The sequence below is a fragment of the Meriones unguiculatus genome, chromosome 9, assembly GCF_030254825.1.
Source record: "Meriones unguiculatus strain TT.TT164.6M chromosome 9, Bangor_MerUng_6.1, whole genome shotgun sequence".
NCBI classification, from domain to species: Eukaryota; Metazoa; Chordata; class Mammalia; order Rodentia; family Muridae; genus Meriones; species Meriones unguiculatus.
In genome coordinates this window covers 72662756-72689373 of record NC_083357.1, presented here as the reverse complement: position 1 = coordinate 72689373, position 26618 = coordinate 72662756, and the positions used below count along the sequence as shown (strand labels likewise).

The following is a 26618-nucleotide window of genomic DNA, read 5'->3' as shown; positions in this document are numbered from 1 at the left end:
AATTTGAGGTGTAAACAAAGTTCACAGTTACACTTGGGCCCTATGCCCAAGATACGTCATTGTGTATATATGTGTGTATACATATTCCAAAATCAATAAAAGTCCAAACTCCGAAATGCTTCTGATTCCAAATATTCTGGATAATAGATGGTCCCTCGGTCTTTATTTCCATTAAAGTATAGAATCAGTTCCTACTGCTCTGTGGGGAGAGTAAGGGCAGCAAAGCCGAGACAGGGACAGACACTGACTCCAAGATCTCTAGCTTCACCTCGCACACTGGAGCTCTAGTGTGGCTTCATTTCCAAGGCTTCCAGAGCCCACACCAGTGTAAGATCCTAGCATCACCACAGGTCATGAGAACTCAGATCTCCCACCTGCTAGTGGTGGGCGTGTCCCACTGAGAAGGGCCTTGCTCTATCCTAATCCAGTCCTGACAACAGACTCCAGCTGCGCTCTTAAGAATACCTTTAAGCCTGTCATCTTCATTTTTTTTAAACCCTTTTTGTTATTTCTAAATGTATCTGGAAGCTATGAAGAACTTTGAAAAATATCTAAATAATATTTCAAGGTAGCTATTACGAACGGAACCTCATTTTTTTTTAATTATTTGGGAGGGGAAGAACATGCTGAGAAATGCATGCGGAGGTCAGAGGACAGCTTACTTCGTGGTGTCAGTTCTCTCTTCCACTTTTAAATGCCCCACCCATGTTGGAATTCCCTGTTGAGTTTCCTCTTCGAATATGTTTCCTTATAGTTGCATGATGTCCAATTGATTTTATAGTTAGTATCGATTCCAGGCATTCTACCAGAAAAAACATAAATCAAGAGACGACTAAAGAGATACCCATGTGGGGAGTCACAGCAGTGGAACAGAGGTGGTTCATTGTGACCATCACGTGGAGGTCAACATTAAATGCTTCCGGCAGGGTGAGGGCAAGCGACAGCTTTCATGAGGGCTTTAGAGTGGAAGTAACAAAACAGCCCCTAATTGCTGGGGCAAAACAGCTTGTATCGCCTTTTGTGCCTGGGATAATCATGAAAGGACCCAGGCTTCAGGCAGGCATGGATCCACAGGCTCCAACAGAGTATCACCTCTTTCCTAAAATAGGAACGAATCAGTTTTCAGAAGATCCTAGTTTTGTCACAATTCTTCCTTGGCAGCGTCATCTCATTCCCATGTGGGAAACAGGGTTCCATGACAGGCTGGAAGGCATCACGTGTACAGACTTGTAATGCAGAGAGTAGGTGTGTATTCGTAAGAAGGAAAAGGGAAGGTGAATATTACAGTGGCTATACAAAGAATGCAGTCCAGGAACAGAGATGAATTCCCATGTGCTCATTTGAAATGTAGTTTCTGGGCCGGCAAGGTGGCTCGGAGGGCGGAAGGTGCTTGTCCTGTATCATCTCTCTGTGACTGCATTGCCACAGGCTGAGCACAAAGTGGGGGCTGGGATACCATCTAAAAGACCTGCTTCCCTTCTCTCCTCCAGCCACAGCTCCCCAATCTTCCTAAGTCCAAAGCTCAAGGAGCATCTCAGCAGGAGTTCCTGAGGGTTTTGTAACAAACTACCAACCTGGAGGTTTTGCTTAGGACAGAAGGCCACAGGTCAAAAGTCAAAGTGTTGCTTGCTCAGCTGCATTCCTCAGAAATCCCAGAAGGGAGAATTGGTTCCTTACCTCCCTGCTAACATCGGATAGTGCAAATAAAATCTAGGATTTACCACTGCTGTTGTTGCTTTGTTTATCTCTGGAAGAAAGTCTTCCGGGAATTGTATGATATATGAAATTTACTTTAAAATATTCAAATGTAGACTTTGGGGTGAGGGGGCTGATTAGAAGCTGCCTCTATGTGACATGCTGGATTAGAAGAATCGGGATAAAAAAAAGAATTGACTCTATTCCAAAGAGATAAAGAATGACAGCATCAGAAATCGCAGAGAGGTGATCCGACGGTAGAAATCGGGCAGCCCGCAGCTCCAGCCAGACAGCTTCATTGTCCAGGGAGGGGAAGCAGATGTGCAAACTGTACCACAAGACACAAGAAACACGAAAGGCAAAATTCCATGACTTCTTCATAGGGGCATGATGCCTCAATTACCAAAGCCAAAGACAAATGCCGGATGAAGAAGTTTATTTGTAAAAATGATTAATTACTTCAAAGTTGATACGAACCAGCAGATTACTAAAACATCAATCCAGGACCTAGAGAAGAAAGTCAGTGACATGGGTGAGAGAGCCAGCAACATGGATCGTGCAGGGGGTGACATGGGCGACATAGTCAACAGCATGGATGAAGCAGCATGGATGACACAGTCAGAGCATCAATAGGATGGTCAGTCAGTAACATGGGTGAGATGATCAGCAACATGAATGGTTCAGTCAGCAGCAAGAATAAGATCATCAGTGACGGGTCAAAAATTCAGAAGCCGTGGTGCTTCGAATAAACATGGACCCCACAGACTCCTAGGAAGTGGCACCATTGTGAGAGGTGGCTGTGTTGGGGTAGGTGTGGCTTTGCTGGAGGAAGTTTGTCACTGGGGATGGGCCTTGAGTTTTCGAGTACTCGACACCAGGCCCGCTGCCTTTCTTCCCCTGCTGTCTGCCAGTCCAGGTGCAGGCTCTCAGCTACATCTCTAGCACCAGGTCTGCCTGCCTGCCTGCCTCCAAGCTTCCCACCACGGTGACAATGGACTAAACCTCTGAACTGTAAGACAACCCCCGTTAAGCTGCAAGCTTTCCTTTATGAGAGTTGCCATCGTCATGGTGTCTCTTCAGAGCAATGGAAACCCAAAGACAGAGGCAAACATATTTTTGAACAAATAATAAAAAAAAAAAATATTGAAAATGAAAAAACTCATTCGATCAAATACACATAGTAGAAAGTGTTGCCCACAGGTTAGACTAAGCAGAAGAAAGGATATTGGGTATGGAAGACAAAGTAAAAAAGATACTATATTTCAGATACCCATGGATGGATAGATAGATAGATAGATAGATAGATAGATAGATGATAAGCATGTCCATAGCTTCTCTATCATATGATCGAGATTGGAAGAAATAGTCTTCCCTAGGAAAGAGCATAGCAACTGGTCATTCAGTACCAAACCATCAGCCATGAAAACACACTCACTAGTAACATTATGCAGACTAAGCAGGTTGTATTTATGTACTTAGGAATTTAAAAGCGAGCAAGGAGGGATACATGGCAGGGTTTGCAGGGAGGAAAAAGGGGAAATTTTATAATTATAGCATAATCTCAAAAATTATAAAATAATCAATTCAAATTAAAACTGATGTAGGAATAAAGACATTTAAAGACAAGCAGAACCCCAGCAGCTCGTAGGAGCAAAAAAATCCAAAAGGATATGCTTTTCCCTTAGAGGACCAATGAGAATATAGACTTAGTAATGCCTTGATTCTGAGCCTTGGTGACTCACTCTGTCATTCACACATTTTTTTTTCCATTAATTAATTTATTTAATCACTTTACAGCCTGATCGCAGCCCCCTCCCTTCTCTCCTCCCAGCTCCACCCTCACACCGCCACTACCATCCCCCCTCTCCTTCTCCCAAGGTACCAACTCCTACTCCCATGGGTACCAACCCACCCTGACACATCAAGTAGCGTCAGGACTAAGCACAACCTCTCCCACTGAGGCCAGGCAAGGCAGCCCAGCTAGGGGAAAGAGATCCAAAGGCAGGCAACAGAGTCAGAGACAGCCCCAGCTCCAAATGTTAGGGCGTCCACATGATGACCAAGTTCCACATCTGCTACATATTTTAAAAGTAAATATACGGTGTAAATAAAGCACACATATATTACAGTATATGGTAAAAATAAAATATATATGTATAAATAAAACATATATTATAATAAAACATCTCATATATATGTGCGCACACACTTAAGCACAAGTCTATATATATAAAGCTTAGGGCAGGAGAAGCCAAGGCAGAAACTCAAGGCAGGAACCTGGAGCAGAAATTGAAGACAGAATCCTGCTTACTGGCCCACAGGCTTGCTTGGATTGTCCCCTATCCCATCCCACCTGGTCTCGCAGCTGAGGACTGAGCCTAAAAGCCTTGGGCTTGCCAGACAAGTGCTTTACCACTGAGCCAAGTCCCCACATCCAAAGCCTGTTTTCTTATACAACTCAGAACAGCCCGCTTAGGGATAATAACTTCCACAGTTAGCTAGACCCTCCCACATCAATCATTCATCTAAATAAATGAATAGATAAATGGCCACAGGCATGCCCATGGGCCAATCTGTTGGAGGAAATTTCTCAACTGAGATTTCTTCTTCCAAGATGTTTCCAGTTTATGTCAGAAACTAACCAGGAGGTAGGTTCTCATTCTCTGATATTTGAGGATTTCATAAACATATACGAGGAAATATGATCATACCCGCCCTCCATTTCCCCTCCAACTCAACCACATCTCCGCACACACATCCCTCCCAATTTCATATCATTTAAAAAAAAAAATAACCCATTAAGTCCAGTCAGAACTGTCAGTATGCACATGAGTGTGAGACCAACCAAAGGAGTGTGAACAACACCCAAAATTATGATTCTCCTTCCCTCCAGCAGCCATAAACTTCCAATAGTTCCTCAGTTAGGGGTTAGACCTTATGAGTGCCCCACCACACTGAAATTTTGGTTGGCTTGTTCTTGTGCAGGTAGCTACAGCCACTGAGCTCATGACTGCCATTTCTGACCTCTAAGACAATAAAATTGTGTCATTTGAAAGGCTATCTTTGCGAACACTTGTTATAGCAACCACAGGAAACTAATACAGATATAGACTAGAAGAGGCCGGCAGACAGGCACAAAGCATGGAGCCCTGAGCATGGACATTGACCCAGGCCACTCCTAGCAACTGTGTGGACAAGACCAGAGAGGAAGAGGATGACGCCACCCACTTACCCGGCTCTTTGGAGCCATGGAAACCTGTGCTGGTTCATATTTTGTCAACTTGTCAGAAGCTGGGATCATCTGGGAGAAGAGAAGTTTGACTGGGAGATTGTCTCCATCAGATTTCCTGTAGGCAAAACCCTTGGGCACTTCCTTGCTTAATGATGGGTGTGGGAGGGCCCAGCCCACTGTGTGCGGGGTGTTCCCCGGGAAGTATGAGAAAGGTAGCTGAATGTGAATGTAGAGAGGAAACAGTCTGCCTCCAGGGTCCCCATCTCTGCATCTGAGTTCCTGCCCTCAGTGATGAGGGTGACTGGGACGGTGAGCCAAATAAACAGCCATAGAAAGCAAACTACGACAAAATCCATCCCAGCTTTTGATGCAGGGTCTTAGACAGGAGCTGAGGGGCAAATGCTGAAGGAATGCTTTAACAGACTAACTAGCATTTAACTAGCATTCTTCTAGGAGACAGCTTCAGTGACTTCTCTGAATTAAGTGTCTGGCTGCAACTTTCAGCAGTTCACAACCTATTGGTCTTGATCCCTTTGCCAAACCTCTGTCTCCAAAAAAAATATTTACATTAAGATTCATAACAGTAGCAAAATCACAGTTATGAAGTAGCAATGAACTAATTTTATGGTTGGGGTTCACCACAACATGAGGAACTGAATTAAAGGGTCGCAGCAGCACCAAGGTTGAAAAGCCACTGAGCTAAGCTGTGAGAACCCCTATGTTTCATAAAAAAGTGAAGAAACCACATTCCCACTGCAAGCTTGAGTGTGACATGAATAAATTATGGGATGCTGCTGAGGTTCGCACCAGAGGTGGCATCACAGATGTATCTTCTACAGTGTGGAGGCTTCGGCAGTCCAGAGCAGCCGGCACACAGAATTTTTCTCCAGATTTTTCGCTTGCATGCATAAGTGCACACAATTTTATTTTCTTACAGTTCTAGAGAGAGGTCAGAAGACAGAGCGAGACTCTGAGGCGAGAACTAAGGTGTCTGTGAATCTGCATTCCCTCTGTGGCCCGAGAGCAAAGTAATTCCTTGTGCTTTTCAGCTTATAGAGGCTCCCAGCATCCCTTGCTGTGGCCCTTCCTCCATCTTCAGAGCTTTCCAGCTGTCTGGATGTCTCTCTCTCTCTCCTGCCTCCCTTCCTGATTAGCAATTTTAAAAGGTTCCTGCAATCACATGGTTTAAAGTGGGCTGATTTGAATTCAAGGAGACTTGAATTCTCCTTTCCAGTATACTGTGGCCCATTCATAGGTTCCGGGGTCTGGGATGTTTGGGCGGTCTTGGCTTTTTATCCAACAACTTCCACATGGCATGTTCGGGGCTTGGATGGGGAAGACCTCCACTGAGCCTACCACACTAGGGCATCAGAGGAGGAGAGCCATGTTTCTATTTGTCACATCTTTCCCTGCGGTCAGATCCCCAGTCCCCATGGGACTTACTGCCAACTTACTGCCATTTTCTCTTTCTTTTTTTTTTTTTTTTCCAAGACAGATTTTCTCTGTGTAGCCTTTGCTGTCCTAGATTCTCTTTGTAAGCCAGGCTAGCCTTGAACTCACAGAGATCTGCCTGCCTTGCCTCCCTGAGTATTGGAATTACAGGCACATACCACCATGGCCAGTTACTTACTGCCATTTCAACGGTTTCTTCCACCCCCAAAGAGATTGAGTCTGAAGCAAGGGAAAACACACAAATCCGAGTGATCTGCAAGGGATCAGTTTCCTCACACCCAACTCAGCAGTAGGTAGAGGCTGCTCCAATCTAGTTGCCAAGAATAAAACAACCTACCATCACAGACTGTGTTAATCTCACAGATCGGAGGAGAAAGACAACCAATCCAAATCATGGCCAAATTAATTAAAGCAAGCTTTATTCGTGTACACAGCCTGCCTCTCTCTCCCTAAGGCAGGGTTTGAGAGATCAGCATTGGACATGGGGAAGATGCAGAGTTTCAAAATGGGGGATTTGTCAGGAAAGAGGTGGAGTTACAAAAGGACAACATAAACACAACAAATTGGTCATAATAACCTTTTAAAACAAAGGCATGGTTACAAGGCGGGAATAACAACTTCTTGAAACAAAGACCTGGTTTTTCATTTCCTGGAACAGGCAGTACAGGACCACTTATAATTACAGTTACAGGTGGGACATAGCCCAATCCTTGGGAAACAGATTTAATCATATACAGGAATGAGCCTAGTTTGTCTCTACTATAAGATGGCTTTCAAGCCTAAGAAGGAGGCAGGTGGTTGATCAGCTACTGGGAAGGCTCTTCAAAGTATTCCGAAAAGACTCTGATGGTTTAAGTTCTCCACACATTTTTTTTTAAATCAAGATCTCTTTGTATGCCGAGGCTGGCCTAGAATTCACAATCTTCCTGCTTCTCCCTCCCCAGTGCTGGGATTGCAGGTGTGTGCCGCCATGTCTAGCTCTCAAGCAGATTTCTTGATTTAGAAATGGCTTTCCCTCTTTCAGTCCATCCCTCCTTTCCTCGTTACTCCAAACCTGCACTGATGGCCAAAGGATAAATCAATTCCTAATGTAGAGACGGGAGTGAGCTGAAGAGGTAGAGGAAGGTTGAATTGCAGTCTAGTCCAAAATGTGGTTGAAGCTGCTTCTAGAAGAAAAGAGACAAATCTCAACCTATGATGCAGTACACGTGATAGGCTACATCCATGTTGGGCGGGGTTGAGGAGCCCTTAGTTATAGAGGCTGAGAACATTAAGAGTAGAGTGTTAGAACATGTACAAGTCGTCTGAAGCCCCTGTGACGGTCGGTTGGAATTGCCAACCAAACGCAACCTGGAATCACCTAAGAAGACTCTCAGTGGGGAGCTGTCTACGCTGGGTTGGCCTGCGAGCCTGCCTCTGAGGGACTATCTTGACTTCACTGAGGTGGGAAGCCCTGCCGACTGTAAGCATGTGTGCGTGTGTTCATCTTCTTGACTGTGGATATGTCGTGGCCAGCTCCCACAAGTTCTGCTGCTGTGATTTCTCCACAATGATGGGCTATAACTTGGAGCTCTGCGTTAAACTAACCTTTTCTCCCCTAAGTTGCTTTTATCTGGGTATTTTAACCTCCAACATGACCTACCACAAATCATTCAAGTTCTAAATTCCTTTAGCTAAATGTACTACGTACACGACTTTGGAAGCAAAGGAGTCCTCCTTTGAGACACTGTGAGCTCACAGGGATTGATGGATTACTAAAAATCCAATTCAGAGTCCCATTATTCAGGACCCGAATGATCTTCTTACATCGAAAGGCTTTCCACACTTTAATTATGGGAGGACAAAGCGAAGGCTTGGTCCTCTGTCTTCTACATAATGCACGGTGAACGAGGAGCCCTGGAAGTGAGGAAAGCCACTTCATTTGTTATTAAAATGTGAAAATCCCAATCATTCTCTTTTACCAAGAAAGACTCAGGAGCCAAATGCTGGGGTGAAAACCTGCTAGCTCAGAGAGGCCGAGAAAGCACACAGCTGACCTTCCTACTCAGTACAAGACTCAGAGGGAAAAGCCAAAAATCTCAGTAGCTTAGCTGACAGCCCAAGGAAGTAAAGGTCAAAAAAAGCCAATGCCAAAGGCTTGCTAGCTCAAAGCTCAAAAAGCCCCAAAAGGCAGAGAACTAAAGCTCAAGAGCTAGAGAGCTCCTTCTGCTTCTCCACGCTGTTTTAAAACCCCTCAAAGTCCCTCCTATTCTTTAATCCCTGTCAGCTGGTTTCTTGCTCCACCTCTTTTTTTTTTTTTTTTTTTTTTTTTTTTTTTTACCCAGGGTTGACTTTATATTAGATCCAGTATACAGAAAGCTTTTAGATGAAAGGTGTGTGCCTGTGCTGGCTGAACCTCCCCAACATCACCCGTTTACAATGAACAGAAAGTTCTCGGATTAAAGGTGTGTGCTAGGACTCAACCAAACCAAACAAAGAACAGGGTTTTCCAGCACACAGTCTCGGGGTTCACAATGGGATCAAATATCCTGCAATAGCTTCGGGCAGAGGGGAGGAATACTGAAGCGCATATAGAAGCTTCATTGAAAGGAGCTCTTATGTAAGGTCAGACCTCAAGCCATAGGGTATGCAAGAACTTAGGGCTCTGGGGTCTCTGGTAGGGGGAGGTCTCCAGGAAATGTCCACATTTGGTTTCTCACAGTGTGTTCGACCTGTGGCTTTGCTAGTACAGCCTAAAATGTGTCATACAGTATCAAATAGTATCATATAGTATGAAGTTCAATGCTGGAAGAATATGCCCACAACATCAGGGTAAGTGAGGGGAAAGTGTATGTAAATATATATGTATATTTCTAACTTTATTTAAAGCTTATATGCATATACATATGTACGCGCTTTATATCCCAGTATGATGTTAGAATATACAAAAATCTTAGAGCACGAAGCTCATGCATAATTTAAAAAACCTATTTCCATGTACTTTTCTGTACTCTCTAATTTTTCTAATTATCATCTTAAAAAAACAAAAATTAAAGCAAAATACTATGTAAAACTCTTGCTCAGAAGAGTCTACATTTCACTTCCTGCTTCGTTAGAATTTGATAACCCTCTTCTACTCAATAAAAATCAAAAGCTGTAGAAAAGAGGAGTACAAGGACTCCTGAGTAAGTTCTGGGATAGAGGTAGCCAGAGTATAAGTGTAGGCCATCTGGTCTTGGCCTCCGTTTTATCCCTCTTTCATCTTTAAGAGTGTGGGAACTCCCCTACGGCCCCTTGCTGGGCAGAGTAGTCATTCTTAAGGTCTGGATGACGCAGGACGAAGTTGCCCATAGAGTGGAGAGCCCAACACCCTAGACTGGCCGAGTAGGGTCTTAAACTCTTGGTTATGAAGCATAGACCGGGAGTATGGCTGCTGTTTGCCCAGTATAGCTGATTCTATTTAATAGGCAAGTGTGGGGGACAGAATGCCCACAGCTCCTGAGAACAGAGCAAGCTGGGCCAGCCAGGAGGCTCCTCCAGCTATCCCCTCCCAAGGACAATTCCCTGCCCAATCTAAAGATGTCTGGAACCCTCACTCCCACCTCAGATACAGTGTAACAAGAACACACCCAAGTCTGATGAGTTTATGTTTCTATTGTTCTCTGTGTTGGTTAGCTTTTTGTCAACTTGACACAATCTTGGATCTTTTGGGAAGAGGGAACCTCAACCAAGAAAAAGACCTCCATCAAATTGGCCTGTAAACAAATCTATGGGACATTTTCTTGATTAATGATTGCTGTGGGGGTGTACCACCCACCGTTTGGACTCTGGAGAGAGGATAAGTGCCAGAGCCCAGAGAGTGGAGACCAAAGAAAGAACAAGGCTGCTCCTGCTTCCCTCTTGCTGCTTCTTGTGCTGTTGTGAAACAAGATGGAGATCTCCTGAAATGAGGATTGGATTGGCTCAAAAAAAAAAAAACAACAACCCTGACCAGTAAGAAGTAGCTAAGAAAGAACTAAATCTCTTCTCTCACTAACCCTTTCTCTCTCCTACCTGGTGTTGGGGTGTTGAAAGAGATTGGGGTGGAGTAGGGAGAAGAAGATATAAGAAATGTAAATAAAAGAGTTAATAGAAAAAAAGAAATGCGACAACAGCCAGGGACCAAGCTGATCAGTGATGACACATGCCTTTAATCCCAGCACTTGGGAGGCAGAGAAACAGGTGGATCTCTATGAGTTTGAGACCAGCCTGGTCTACAGAACAAGTTCCAGGACATCCAGGGCTATCCAGAGAAACCCTCTCTCAAAAAGACAAAACAAAAAACAGGGACCATATAGTTACTTCATTGAGTTGTCTTAAGCTTTAAGTCAGAACCTGTATGTTGAAGATGTTTGTAATTTGTAGCTGTATGTCATTCTCACAGGAGATGGAAGCCTATCAAAGCTGGACCTAACTGAACAAGAGTCGCTGCTCTAAGCCATCCGGGTAAGGAACTCTCTGGCCACTTGTGTGTCCTGTCTGCCGCCTCTCCACCCATCTTGCCATCTTCTAATAGCCACCCTCTCCTAGTCCACCTTACCAACGACGGTGGCTGACCAGTGTGGGGGAGGCTGAGACAGCAGAGAGTAGTCACTGCTGTAGTTACGGTTCTGTTGCTGTGAAGAGACACCATGGCCAAGGCAACTTACCAAAGAAAGCATTTAAGTGGGGGCTTGCTTACAGTTTCAGAGAGTGATTCCACCACCATCATGGCAAGGAGTGGAGTGGCAGGCAGGCAAGCATGGCACTGGAGCAGTAGCTGAGAGAGCATATCTGATGCACAAATTGGAGGCAAAAACAGACAGAACATGCAAGACTGGGCCTGGCATGTGCCCAGTGGGTGCATGTACCCACCCCCAGGGACACACTTCCTCCAACAAAGCCACACCTACCAATCCTTCCCAAAATAGCCCTCCCCTCTTCCCGCAGCCCTCATCTGCTTCACTGGCTGGGCATGAGCGACAGAGGTACTGACCAATGTGTGGGCATGGACCTTCTGATTCCTGCACACGAACTCGACTCTACAGCTCTGTGCTTCCTCCCTTGCAGCTTTGAACGCTCCCAACTTTTAGGTTGCTTAGCAACACTTCCGAGTGTGAGCAGAACTTGGTCACGATAAAAGCAGAGATCAATCTGCCTTCCGGGTCTCTCTACCTCTTCCCAGTCTCCAATGTGTTCCATCTAGATGTAGCCCTCTTGACTCATCCCCACTGACCCCTACATCCCAGATGGCCACTCTGGTGCATCTCCACAGTGCTCAAGCCTGCCTGCTCCACACCCAGCAAGCAGAAGGCCCACAGACACCTGCTGGGAACAAGCACCTCTCTGTCTTCCTCTCTCTTGCACCCCACTTGCTGGTTGAGCATCCTTGTCCCAGATGACTCGCCAGCCCCACCCCACAAGCCCGGCAGGATGCAGTGCCCTCTCTGGCACATCTCTATAAAACATGATGTTTCTATTGTTGTGCCACCTCCTCTGCATCTACATGACCCACCACCCGACCCTAAGTTCTTTCCTGGTCAGGGCAGGCCAACTTGGTAGGAATAAACTGGACACACAAGTCAACCAGGAGCCACAGGGGTGTCTACTGCTGTCAGCTAGCCTTCTGGGAGAAGGGGCACCCCATCACGGCTCAGAGCCTCCGGCCTACTGCAGTGCACAGACTAAAAGAAAGGTCCCCTGAGACAGACCTCAAAGCCAGATTTGAGGAAAATCCAGCATCCTGGGTGAGCCTGGAAGTTCTGCAACTTCATCCAGACGCCCCAGAAGTGAGGGGAAAGCCAGTGTGCTTTGTGATTTCCCCTCCTTCCTGCACATACCTCACACACCAATGGAGCGCTGAGCTCGTGGCCAGCCCTACCCTAAGAACCTGATCTTACTAATGGCTGAACCTTTACCATGACAGCGTAATGTGGCCAATTCTCGTGTTACTATTGAGAAACTGGGACACAGAGAAATTTAGTCACTTACCCCAAATTCTTATGGGTAGGAAGCAAAGAGGCCTTTGGGAGACCTTCACTTCAGCTCTCCTCCCTGAGCCAGCTCTCACTATTCCAAGGTCCTGTGGCAGCTCTCCTCTTGCTGGACGTTTCAACTCAAATGAAACTTCCATTTAGACGGTGATCTTTGAAGGACTGGGGATACCCCAGAAGCTCAGGAGCAGCGTCCTATAACTCCAGGACTTGAGAGGATGTGGCGAGAGGACCACATGCATGTTCCTGACTAGCCTGGGCTCCCTAGTGAGAAAGATTCTACTCTAGCTCTTGTCTGTCCCTGTCCACAACAGAGAGCCCTCGCTCTGCCTGATCCGGCTCGGCCTCGGCCCAGCTGGCTCTCCCGAGTGAGGGACAGTCCAGCTCTGAGATGTGAAGATGTGAAGAGAGGTGGGATGCTTCAAGAGACAGGCTGCCATTCTACTTTGAGGTGTTTCTATTGGTGGTAGCGGTGCTCTTTCTTTCCCTTTGCAACCAGGCTTTGGAGGCTGACCTGGGTCATGCCTTCCCAACGTGGCTCCATCTATAGGCCTAAGACATACTCTCTGCATATCTATAACTGTTCGGTTGGCCAATGTCTGTTGAAATGAACTTTAAACGATGTTAGGACATGCTGTTACACACACCTACCGTGGAGCGTGCGTTGAGGTCAGAGGACAACTTGTGGGAGTTAGGTCTTTCCTTCCACTGTCCGGGTCCCAGGGATTGAACCCAGCTTGTCAGCCCTCCCCTACTGAGCAGTCTCCCTGGCCCTCAATGCCAGGAACTGGCACTGAGGGGCAGCCTTTGGGTGCACTGATCCCGGTAAGAACCTAAGAGTGAATTGGTGTGTGCCTCACACTTGCGATGAGTTAAACCAACTAGGACCTAGGCTAGTGCTCAAAGTCTCAGAGCCTGGGCACAGTGGGTAACTGTAAGGCACCAGGAGACTCCAGCCTCGGCTTCACACTGCTTCTGTGGGTGGTATGAGTCGGCGCCAGGGTGGGAGGCTTGACCTCCCACCAATCCTGGCTTTGTCTTTCACGCTCACGTGGTGAGAACATGTCCTGCCTTATATTCATCTTCTTCTGCTTTTAGCTGACCTTTGATGGTGCCCACTCTTTGAATGATCCGTCCACATGTCCTCTTGAGCATTTTCACAAAAGAACCTTTCTCTCCACATACGCCACCCAGCTGGGTGGAGGAATTTTGCTAGAGGAGCCGGCCTCAAAATACATCAAGATGACATATAATCAAGGCAAGATCGCTGTTCAGTCTTCTCCCACTCGATGGGAGGCTTTTTCAAACCCTGGGGCACAAAAGAGGAGCTGGCAAGGAGTCACTGTTCTTTACAAGGGGTTCAGTTAAAGGTCTTATCACTGCCAGACTCAAGTCAGGAGGAGGCAGTCTCCTGGCTGACCCAGGACAGTGTACCACTATGGGACTTGAGCCAGAAATCTGGCCACACATTGCACCCTAAGACAATGTGAGGGAGTGTGCAGCACAGCTTTGAAGATAACTCCTGACAGGCTTCAAGCCACACTGATATCACCCGCTCCAGAATAAACTTCCTTTTCCAGAGAGATCAATAGCCCAGAAAAGAAAGCTCAAATAAGATGAAGGAGAGGAAGAAACGAGACCTCAGGCTCCTCCTGCTTCTTGGGGACATTTTCTTCTCAAGGATTCCAGGACAGTGACCTTATAATTACAACAACAAAGAGCTCATTGCAATCACAAATGTAAGAAAAATATTGTCTCAGAGAGGCATTTTGCTGACCTTTGTCAAATGGTTTTCCATGTTTGATGGAGGGAGGTGATGAGGGTCAGGACTTGGCTCTCTATTTGGCATAAGTTCGACTGGAGGCTTGTCTCTATTTTTCCACTTGTCTCTATTTTTGCACAACACGGTGTATTTTGAGGAGAGAATAATATGTACCATCTGAGAAAGAAACTTCCGAATTCGTCAGTTCGTCTGAGACCTGGGAGGTCTCAGAGTCACCTGAAATGGTGATCCCTCAAGAATCCTATCCAGTGCCTCTTAGTCAGCTTTCCAGCACTGCGATAAACAGCCTGAGATAACCCGTTTATAAAGAAGGAAATAGTTATATTGGCTAGTAGCTCTGGAAGTTTCGGTGCGTAGTCACTTGGCTCTATTGCCTTTGGGCCTGTGGAGAGATAGAGCGTCAAAGCAGGGGTGTGTAATAAAGCACAGATATTCATCTCATAGCATCCAGGAAGAAAAGAAATGGGAAGGGATCAGGACCCCCCCCAGACCCCCTTCAAGGCTATTTCCCGGCGATACAACTTTCTTCCACCAGAGCCCCACCTCTTAAGGGTTTTAGCACCTTCTGGTAGAACCACAAAGTGGGCACCCCACATTTAACAGATGGTCCTCTGAGGGACACTCCCATACCACCGAGTCTCAGTCTTCTTGACAGTTCTCTAGAAACAAATGAGCCAACTCTTGGGATTTGAAATGGCAGCCATTATGCCAATGATGGTATACCTCAAAGGTAGAGAGTCCATGGAAGGCTCGGTGTGTCCCTGTGTCCAGTGGGAAGACAGAGAGGTGTGGGGGTCAGGCTGGTGGCATCACAGCACATCTGGGGACATGCAGGAGCATGGACAAGCCTAGGCAGCTCATGAGACACCCCTTGGTGACACTTGACACTGAACAGGGAATAGGCCTGTCGTCTTTCACGTGCCCACTGATGCCGGGGCAGCATCTGGACTGACTGAGGAGTCCGTCTAGTAGGGGATCAAGTTGTACACAACATATACCCAGGCCTCTGGCAAGAACACCAAGCGGCAGCCATGAGTAGCTGCAGGAGGATCTGATCAGCCGACGCAGCGGGACAGAATCCCCCTGTTACGTAAGGCATCTATGTGATGGGGCTGTCCCAGTTACATCCATTTCCAACTCTCATGGTAGCTACATGACTAGGAGTGTGAAGGCTCTTCCTGGCTGGCAAGTTGCATGGCGTCTCTGGATTTCCACCCTCCCAGTAAGAGCTGGGGTCTTCTCAGCTGGCTTCGTGTGTATAGAGCAGGAAGTCTCCCTGGAGCAGCTAGCGGAGCAGTGTCCATGCTGCCGGAAAAGCACACCCACACCCACCATGCCGGCAAAAGACACAAGGTCATCAGGGACCAACTGACCACTGAGTAACTTCTGCCCGAGGTGGTAGAAAGCTGCAACCCCTAACTGCACACTCCACCCAGCACCTCCTCTTTTTCTTCCCTGGGTCTCTGAGGACTCAGCATCATTCTCACACATTTCCCCTGGGAGGGGAGTCTTACTGCCTGTGCAGAAAGAGCGGGTCACTCACAGGTCCTTGAAAGGACAGCATGGTTCCATCGGGTGACAGTCAGACAAGCGTAGAAAAAAAAAAATCGCCCAGAAAGAAACAGAGAGGCCTGGGCTAACAGCGGTCACCAAGGGCAGCCCACTTCACAGTGAGCCCAGCAGAGGGGAGGAGTGGGAGTGAAACGGGCAAGTATTTGGAGTGGTGTGGTCCTCCCGGTCCCGCGTCACTGCCCTGCTCCATCTCAGTGTTTCTTGTCTTTAACTCACATATGCAAAGCGCTTATTGGTGTGGGAGGTGAGGCCGTCCCGGAACACTCCGGATGACTGGAATGTTGTCCCAATCTCCCCGTGTGTCTTCACCCGGAGTCCCTGAAAGCAGCATCTGCAGCAGAGGCCCGCAGGCTTTGACCTGGCATCGACGAAACTCAATCAAGTAAGAAGCAAGAGGAGAAGGAAACAGAAGAGGAAGGAGAATCGGCCCGAGGAGGCCACTTCCGCCACTAAGTGCCAGCGATGCACTTCAGACGCTCGCTCAAAATGTATTTGCAAAACTCTCACTTTATACCGTAACTGCCAGGCCGGTGTCTGGCTCACAGAGAATTCATGTCATCTGAAGTTGGCTCATGTGGAGTGGAGAAGAGAATTGCTCATCAGCTCTTGCATCCTCCGATCACAGGTTTACCCCAAAGACATTAAATCCCCACATACCTCTAGCTTACCCACACACCTGTGGCCATTAGACGGGTCACAGGGAGGCCAGCCGTCTCGTTGGGGGGGGACAGTTAAAGGCGCACAGTCCCAGGCCATCGAGGCTGGGACTGGGGGCTGGGGAGGCCAGAGGATCCACAGCACCACCCATCGGGAGGGTTGGAACGGTAGTATAGCAAAAGTCTGTACCTACAGTGTAAACAGAGGTGAGCCAGGTGCTCAAGGCGCCCTAGAGAAACCCAAACGACAATAAACACACGCTCAGGTGGGCAGCATATGGGATTTCAGAGTCCCTTGTGGTCCCTGAGCCTTGCCAATCCCAAGCCTTCTTTCTCCCAGAGAGGCGGTCACCATGGAAGTCATACGTGGTGGTGGTCAGCCCGAGTCCAAGCCTCAAGGCTGACACCTACTGGCTTTGTCACCCACTGCAAGATTTCTAAACTTACTGAGCCTTGATGTCTTGATCTGTAAAATGGGCCCATTGAGGGTGAGCGCACCCAAATGACCATTCCCCCATCTTTTACTGCTCCCAGAAAGGTTTCAAAGAGTTCTAATTGCATTCCACTTTCTCTCTGCATCCCCTGGAAAAGGGCTGTGTCCTGGTTGGTTTTATGTCAGCCTGACACAAGCTACAGTCACCTAGGAAGAGGAACCTGAACGGAGAAAATACCTCCATCAGATTGCCAGCAGGTGGGTCTGTAGAGCATTTTCTTAATTAATGACTGAGGTGGGAGAGCCCAGCCCGTGGGGAAGAGGGACACCTGGGCAGGTGGTCCCGAGTTAGATAAGAAAGCGGGCTGAGCAATCCAGCAAGCAGCGCCCCTCTGTGGCCTCTGCTCCAGTTCCTGCCGTGACTTCCCTAGAAGAATGACTTGGTATATGCTGTAAGGCAAAATAGACCCTTTCCTCCCCAAGTTGCTTTCAATAGAAACCCAAAGACGGGCTACTTATCTCTTGCACCATTACCTAGGCCAGGGACTTGGCATGTGCTGGGGGTGGCAGAAAAGCTATTTCATGGTTAACTGAAAATAACTACGGTCTCTGACTCAAGGCCAGTGAAGTACCATTTCTACCAAGCTTTCTGTATGCACGCCAGGGACCTCATTCCAGAGCCACGGTGCACTGACTCTGGAAACTTGTGACCATCTAAGATTCAGACAAAATTACTGCACATATCTCTTCAGAACCAACTTGTTGCCAAACCCTAGTTTATGAGACACTGGCATCAGTGATGCCTGACAGACCATCAAACGTTTTCTCCCCATTCTTCAAGTCACCAGGAGCTACGTCTCCCAGTGACCTCTACATGAGATAGGGACGTGTGACTACTTCTCAACAACGGACAGTGAAAAAAAACATGACGAATGTCCCATGGTAGCCTAAATGTTCAGAAGCATGAGGTTCTGGCTCTCTTTTCTCTTATCCCCAGGCAGCTTCAGAGGATTCCATGGTCTTAAGCATGGGAAAGCCACAAAATGAAGAAGTCTGTTTCTAAGATGGTAAGCCACTGAACATGGGAGACTGCCACAGAGTGTGGCCTTGGCCTTCACTGTTCTATTGCCGTCACGGTCACTGAGGTGGAAATGCATAGAAAACAGATAGGAAATTCTTAGAAAACAGTATTTAGTTGGGTGAGGCACATGCCTTTAGTCCCAGCACTTGGGAGGCAGAGGTAGGTGGATTTCTGAGTTCAAGATCAGCCTGGTCTACAAAGTGAGTTCCAGGACAGCCAGAGCTACACAAAGAAATCCTGTCTGGAAAAACAAAAATGAAAGAAAAGAAAGAAAGAAAGAAAGAAAGAAAGAAAGAAAGAAAGAAAGAAAGAAAGAAAGAAAGAGAGAGAGAGAAAAGACTTGATTGGGGGCTTGCTTACAGTCTTAAAGGGTTAGTCCATGATCAGCATGACAGGAAGCAGACAGTCATGGCACTGGAGCAGTATGGGAAAGCTTTATCCTGACCCTCAGGTAGAGAGAGCAACACTGGGCCAGGAGTGGACTTTTAAAACCTTAAAGCCCATACCCAGTGATACACCTTCTCCAAAAAAAAAAAAAAAAAGACCACACCTTCTCCTAACCCTTCCCAAACAGTTCCATCAACTGGAGGTCAAGTGTTTAAACCATGTGAGCCTCTGAGGACCATCCTCATTCAAATCCCCACAGCAGGTATGCTATCAATTTACTTTTCTGGGTCCAGTATATAGCCTGCCACCTTGCAAATCTCTTATTTTCATGCAGTTTAAGTGGACCAATCATCAAAAGTTCTGAATGGACCTGGACAATCAGAACTAGTTCAAGCTACATTGGGACTCTTTCTGAAATTTGAAAAGGGAGACATTCTCTTTCTAGGGTGAATAGAACTCACAGCAGCCATCCTGTCTTCCTTAGGGAAGACTATACTAAAAGAAGAATGAAGGAGGAAAGGGTCTCATGGCTAATGTGTGACCACCTCCCTCCTGGTTACTAGGGCTATTCCCGGGGAAGAAGGCAAAGGATCTGGTGTGATATCTTTGTGACTTTGATGACGACCGATGTTCTAACAACTGGCTGACAAACTTGTAAGAAGGAAAATCTTAGTCCCCGAGATGAACCAGGCAAGATAGCCCTGGCTGGAACCAACAAGTCCAGAATTGATAAGTATTGAGAAGCATGGCTCCCTTGAGAATGTGACTTGGGTTTGGTGCATCAGTTAATTCTGAGTCTGCTGTGGTTGCCAGCTAGGACTCAGAGAGAGCAGGCTTGAACTATATTTAGGTGGTTCTAACCTTTGAAAGCCCACCCTTGGGGACAACCTACTTCTATCAGTATGTCAACACCTTCTTCTGTCTCTAGAGCCTTCCAAATAGCACTACATGCTGGGGCTAAGCCTTCCAAACAAGACTCTATTGAAGGAAAAGTTCAGATTCAATAGTAACAGTAGGTAAAAATCTTGCTAGAAAATGGATGGATTTCTGAATATAAGCACGTCCTACTGTGCCAGGGGACTGCAAAGATTCCTCAGGCGTCTCCTCTTACTACCCTGAGACAGAAAGCATGTCCTGGGCAGAAGGAAGGACCTGAGGGACCACAGCAGATGCCCCACAGCCTGTGCTCTGTTATCTATGACTGTACAGCAAATTCCTTCATAATCTAGTGGCCTAAACGACAGGTTTGTGTTCTCTGTGGGCCAGAATTCATAGAGGGGGCAGAGTCAGGTAGTGTTGGCTCCATTGAACCTGTATCCCTCAAGGGACTGAGAAGAAGAACTGAACAAAGACAGGAGGTAAAAACCAGAGGCAGTGCCCCCTGTGTGCGACACAGAGGTGGTAAAGTACTGCAAAAGTTTTCCTGTCATCCATGAGCCTTAGCTCTTTCCCTCCCTAAAGTAATTCTGGGACTTTCTGTCTCATCTGAGCTGAGGGTGGGGACATTTTCCACCTGGGTACTTTTGAATGGCCTGGCTTGTAGCATGCCAAGCCCCTGGGGACCAAGGTGTGCACAGCAGCTTGGAAGCTTTTATCTTCGGATCCCTTCCCACATCCAGCCACCAGGTCAAATGAGTGGGACTGAACCCTCCACTGTTCGGTCACCCGAGCATTGTGTGTGTCTTGGGACATGAACGCACTGCCTGTAGGGAGATGGTGTTTGCTTTTCTCGGAGCCCTGTTGTTCCTTCGCACAGCGTGCTCTCACAGGATTGTTCTGATCTGAAAATTAGAATCAAGGTTTCCAGGGCTATTAACGGAGCATGTAACCCAGCCAAGCCCCAGAAGCCAGATCTGGTGAGCTCTGACAGGAAGCCCTAGTAACAACAGGACTCAAACGCCCACAGAAGGATGGGGAGGCTGTCTGTTCAGCTGCCATGAACCACAGGCAGGACAAAGATCCAGAGAGCCTCCAAACACTGGCTGATGGCAGTGCTAGGGTTGGCTCCAAAAGCCCACATCCACCAGACCTTGAATCCTACACCTCCTAAGCTGTCTTCTCAAACCGAGTTCATCCATAAGGCCAGATTGACTGCCGCCGAGGGACCGAGAGCAGACTGGCGTGGGGCATGGGCACAGAAGGGAGAATAAACAAGCGCCCATGCCTGTGGCACTCTCACCAACACTTCCCTACCTTAGGTGCTAATTCTTGAATCGCCATGAGGTATGGCATATTTGGCAGGCGCTTCACACTCACAGCTAACACTCTTTGCAGCATCTACCAGCCACCGTCTTTACAGCCTTACAGCCTGCCACTTTGCCGGCAGGGAACAGAAACAACATCCTTGACGAATGCAAAAGCAAACAGAAAACAACAAAACATAAGAACCTTGAAGTGATCACTTCCTCCTGCTTGCCTCTCACCTGAAGACTTGGTCCTTTTGTGTCATTATAATCCTTTCCAGTGCGGACTAAATCTGACTGGATAAACAAAGGATTACCACGGTAGTCAAGGAATAAACAGTGGGAGGTGGATGAAAGACCCGGTGTCTGTATGAGAGTTTCTGGAAATTTCTTTTTGGTGGGGGGAGGCACAAAGTAGAAAATTAGGACTAAAGAGAATGTCTGGTGTCTCTTAAGAGCTGGCTAAACGCTTTGTCGAGTGTGTGGGCCCAGTTAATGAGTGTAAGGACCCTTCGGAAGAGGAATTATTCATGTCACCAAAATGGAAACACCAATTTACAGAGGTTAAGTAATTTGCCCTCTGTCTTCATAGGCAGCAAGTGACAGAACCAACTCTTCTTATGAGTAAAATAAAGGACAAAATGGATATTCAAAATATGAGGTAAGATAGGAGGAATGTCAGTGATTTAAAAAAAAATAAATCTATTAAAAAAAAAAAAAAAAGAAGAAGAAGAAAATTGCAAGTGGCACAGAAAACCCATCGTCAGTGGGGTCTGGCGGCGTAGGCTGCATTGCAGCTACCACAGATCCTGAAGAAAGAGAATCAGAAAGCTTGGAACCTGTCTGGGCTAGGTAGTGAGCAACAGGCTAGCTTGAGCAATTTAATAAGATGCCGTCATGACGTAAACAATGAAAGTAAATCTCAGTGGTAAGGGGTTTGCCTAGCAAGAGGAGAACCTAGTCTCAAGCCTAGTGCTACAAAAAGAAAGGAGAGGCGTGCGGGGGTAGAGAAAGAGGAGGAAAGGGAGGAGAACAGTGGGTTCTTTGGTCCTGCCTTAAGCCTCCCATGGCTCTGGTCTTGGGTGCCTGCTCTCTCCCATCATTGCAGGCCGCCGCTAGTGTTCAGAGTCCTCAGTCAGCACATCAACGCTGCAGCAGGAACGCTAGCTTTCCCTTCACAGAGGCGAAAACCGGAGCTCTCAGCAGTGAAGCCCTTCCCCGTGTTTTCTCTCATTCTTCCCCCGAACTCTGTCTAGTCTGATTTAATTCCTGTACAGATAGGCCCCAAATAAGAAAGATCTCTAACGATAATAATTTCCACTATTAGACCCCCTCGACTGAATAACCCACCCCAGCATTTCCCTTGGAGCGCTGGGTAGGTCGCAGACTTAGTTCATGCCCGGGTTAAGAGTTACGAGGTTTAGTTTTATGACTTGTGTGTGGGTACGCCGTAAGTATGTGTCCAGGTGTGCGCATGTGTGTGTGTGTGAGTGTGCACAGGTGTGGAAGGCAGAGTCAACTTTTAAAGTCACCACTTTGTATGTATGAGCCAGGGTCAAACACTAAGCCTGGAGCTCACTGATGGGCCAGGCTAGCAGGGCCAGTGAACTCCAGGGATCGTCCTGCCTCCACTTCCCCAGAGCTAGGGTTACAGACTCTTGTGTGCCCCGTGCACCTTGTTTGTTTGTTTTTTCCCCCACAGGTGCTGAGGATTCGAACTCAAGTCCTCACATCTGTGTAGCGTCTTCGCTGACTCAGCCGTCTCCCCAATTCTAGAATGAGGAGACTTTTTTGTTTTTAAGATTTATTTTAATTTTACGTGAGTGGGTGTTTTGCCTGCATGTCTGTCCACCATGTGTGCGTCAGCTGCTCAGGGAGGACGGAAGAGGGTATCGGATCCCCCGGGACTAGCTTCACAGACTACTGCAAGCCACCATGTGGATGCTGAAAATTGAAACTGGGTCTTCGGGGGGGGGGGGGGGCAAGTGCTTTTAGCTGCTAAGCCATCTCTCCATCCCTGAATGATGAGATCTGATATACCATTTCAGAGGCATCTAACTCTAATGGGGAGTGTGTGTGTGTGTGTGTGTGTGTGTGTGTGTGTGTGTGTGTGTGTATATATACATATATATATATATATGAGAAAACATGGGGAAGAACCATGTTTTCATTTAGTCCTGCTAGGGACTTGCTGTGTGACCTTGAGGAAATGAGTTAATATCCCTGAGGCTTAGTTTTCAACTATAAAATCGGGGCTCTGAACTTCCGAACATGCAATGACTCTTCACTGTGCAACCAAGGCGCTCAGCCTAGAGTTAATTCCAGACTCTTTTAAAACGCCCTGAAATATTTAGCGTTGGTTTCGAGTGAGTGGCCAGTGCTGCTTTGCAGGGAGGTGGTTGGAATAACAGGCTCACGGCTGAGTTCTGGATATGTTCCAGAGTTGGGGGGTGGAGGGGTGGGGGCAGGGCTGTGTCACCTGACTCTTGATATACATGTAAATTAAAAATGCATGCCAGGCTGAAGGAAGACACCTGGTGAATTAGTGATGGCCCTGGATGTCTTCATTGCAGAGTGGAGGGGGGTGGGGGGTGTCTGGACAGAGGGAGGGGCGTGTAGTGAGGCTCCGGTGGGGAACAGTGTAACCAGAAGCCAGTCAGAAGTCCAAGCACACACACATGGTGACTGTGGGTGTCACCATGGCACAGTAGCCTGCCGCTGATTATTGGGTGAACGTATTTCAGTTAGCAGCAATGGGGCAGATGCCGTGGCTCTAAATGCCACCAGAGCACACGGAGGCCAAGCCCTGGCCAGATCCCACAGGAAACAGACTCAAGGGTTGCCCAACTCAGGATCAGGCCATCAACCGGGAACCTCTGTCCACCTCTCCCCACCCGCCACTACACCTGAGTGGTTTTGTTGTCTTGAGTCCTCCAGGGATGGTCTCTGATGGATCCCCATGATCTGAGAAGTCTAGAAGTCTAGCCTAGTAGCAGACACCTCAGCTTGGTGGTGACAGTGCTTGCAGAAAACCAGCAGGGAGAAGCCCTTTCCTGCTCCTGCCCTTTGCCATATCGTCTCTCTTCCTGCCCCTTGTCCACAGACTCCATGTGAGAATGTAGCAGGTTCCTCCTTAGAGTCCTAAACAAATATGAAGGCTCAAGTGGGTAAGGACAGGGTTCGGCCCTTTCATGTTGATGGAGACGCCACCCTGAGCTGTGGAGACACTGGGATGATTTGCCTTGAGGATGTATGTCCAAAAGCTGTAGATCAGTGGCCATGGAGGAGAAGGCTGGTACCAGTCAGTTTTTGTCAGCTTGACACAAATTGGAGTCACCTTGGAAGAGGAAACCTCAACTGAAGAATTGCCTCTGTTAGATTGGTCTATAGACAAGTCTGTGGGAGTGTTTTCTTAATCAATGAGTGACGTAGGGGGACCCAAGCCACTGTGGGTGACACCGCCCCTAGGCAGGTGGCTCTGGGTTGGATAAGAAAGAAAGCTGAGTGAGCCATAGAAAGTGTGCAATAGATAATATTCCTCCACGGTCTTGGCTTTAGTTTCTGCCTCCAGGTTCCCGCCCTGACTTCCCTCAGCAACAGACCATGACCTGGGGGCTATAACATAAAATAAACCCTCTTTCTCCAAGCTGCTTTTTGATACTGGTGTTTCTCACAGCACCAGAACACGGACATTGCAGAAAGAACGAGAAGCCTTGAGGGCATGTGGCTGAGAAGATGGCCAACAAAACCCATCATTTTACAGTGTCGGGCGTGGCCAGGCCAGCTCACTTACAGAACAGAGCAACGATGGCTGTCACATACAAAGCCCCGCCCCAACCACCAAACTTAAAGATCATAGTTAAAAGAATAGCCAGCAGCCCTCACCCTTCAGCATCCTCCAAGCTTTTCAGTGCTAAGAAAGCTTCTCTAACTCTAAGTAGAACGAACGAAGCGCGTTCCTCCTAATCCACCCATTCCTCCTCTGTTACAGCCACGGAGGATGGAATCTTCATTCACTTGGCTTTTCTTTCGCCTGTGTGCACATGTAGATGCATATTCATATATGTGCAGTTTCCTGTGGTGGTGGTGGGGGGGTCCATCCAGCTCGTATTTTGAAACTGCCGTCTCTCACTGGTCTCAGTCTCATCAAATAGGCTGGGCTATCTAGCCCTTGAGTCCCAGGGATCCACCTGCCTCCACTTCCCCAGTGACGAGGTTACAAGTGTGCACCGCCATGCCCTGCTTTTTTGACGTGGGCTCTGGGGCCACCCTTAGGTCCCTCTCCTTGTGTGGCAAGCACTTGACCGATAGAGCCACCTCTATAGCCTCATAGAGGAGTCTCTGGCACACGGAAAAGACTCAGTGGGTATTTGATGAATTAGTGAGTGAAGGAATGATTAAATTATCAGTCTTCCTATTGAACAGTAAATCCTTTCTTTAAAAAAAAAAAGTATTTCGGAGCAGGTGAGATGGCTCAGCAGGGGAAAAGTGCCTGCTCCTAAACCCAAGCTGGATCCAGAGTCCACATGATGTGATTTGTCTTCTAACCTCCACAAATGCACCGTTGTAGGCACAAGTAAACGCACACGCACAAACACGTACACGCTTGCACGCACACCAGTCTAGCCACTTACCTAATCTTAGAAAGAAATTCTTTCCATCTCCCCGCCTGCCACATGGTAGGGACTGAATAAGGGCTTGTTGAGTAAAGCAAAGGTATTCCTAGAGGCAGCAGGCTGTGTTTGCTCTCCGGCTGCCCCAGAGATCATCTGCTCTAGCCCCACACCCTCTCTCACCTCCCGGTCCTTTCCTGAAACTTAGATGAATTTCTCAGTTGTTCTCTTGACGAGCGATAGATTTTCTTCTTTCCCTTCCCAAATCATGGGTACAAATCCTTTGTTTTGGCCAAAGCTCAAGCCAGGCAAATGTCCAGCCCTCTCAGGCAACACAAAAATAAACACAGGAAGGAGGAAAGACGGGGCTTAGGGAAGGGGAAAATGTCTACCTCTTCCAGTCAATCTGAAGAACATACTTTGCAAGAAGCAGAGGAATTGTAGGCTCGTAGATGAGAATTTTCAGACCTCCCACTGTATCTGTATAGTAGACATAATTATTATCATTAGGGTGACAGGGACACTGTCATTAAAAATGTTGCAAAAGCTTGGCTCTCCTGGTTTTGCCTATGGTAAATTGAGAGCATTTCCACATCTCTGTGAAATTTTGGCCTTCGTATCCACGACAGAGTGAATGTGTGTTGTTTCAGTCAAAGTGGCATTTGCAGCCTTAAGAAATGAATGCAAACTGAAAGTTTAGCATTGCTTTAATCTTAAAACATTGATTTATTTGCGTATGGAAGGATTCAGCTGTCTGGCTTCTCTCTCTCTCTCTCTCTCTCTCTCTCTCTCTCTCTCTCTCTCCTCGCTTTGCTCTCCTCCCTCCACTTCCCCACCTTCCATCTTTTTTCACCTCCGTTCGTAATCTTAGCACTCAAGAGAGGGAGGCCAGCTTGGGCTACATATTAAGCTCCAGGTTAACCTGGACAAAAGGGTGAGACCTTGCCTCAAGTTAAGCAACAAAATGCATACATATTAAATGTATACGTATAATTATAATTATTGCTGAGCCTCAATACTTTTTCTCGCTTCCATGGGTCTTTAAGATCTTTTTAAAATATAACTTCGTCCAATTTTAGTTCCTCTGCAGAGACTAATCTCTGTGTCTCTGGATTTTGCTCCCCCTGGGGTGCACAGAAGAGGCACTGCCAGATTTGTACAGCCTTTGCCATCATTCCCTCCAGTCTGCTGAAGAGGTGTTCTACTTCTCTCTCGGCTGCTGTGAAATCCCCATGACCAAAAGCAACTTGGAGGAAGAAAGAGTTTATTTGGCTCTCAGGCTACAGTCCATCATCGAGGGAATCCAAGACAGGAGCTCAAGGGAGAACCTGCAGGCAGGGGCTGAAGCAGAAGACCATGAATGCTGCTTACTGGCTTGCTAATCTACCTGTCTTTCTTTCTTTTTTAACTTTTTTTTTTAAAAGATTTATTCACTTTATCTGCACGCCAGGAGAGGGCATCAGATCACATTTTTATGGTTGTGAGCCACCATGTGGTTGCTGGGACTTGAACTCAGGACATCTGGAAGTGCTCTTAACCAC

The 26618-nt window shown here is 47.2% G+C and overlaps 1 long non-coding RNA gene across 1 annotated transcript in view; it reads right to left on the bottom strand.

Moving 5' to 3' along the window:
- Nucleotides 1–6809: 6809 nt before the first annotated feature.
- The window catches only part of LOC132656514 (uncharacterized), a 34280-nt gene continuing 14471 nt past the window's right edge, over nt 6810–26618 (bottom strand). The window contains exons 4-5 of the long non-coding RNA XR_009594269.1: nt 12368–14534; nt 6810–7545 (exon numbers count right to left, since the gene is read on the bottom strand). This is a non-coding gene — a long non-coding RNA (uncharacterized LOC132656514). The remainder of the gene's footprint in view (nt 7546–12367; nt 14535–26618) is intronic.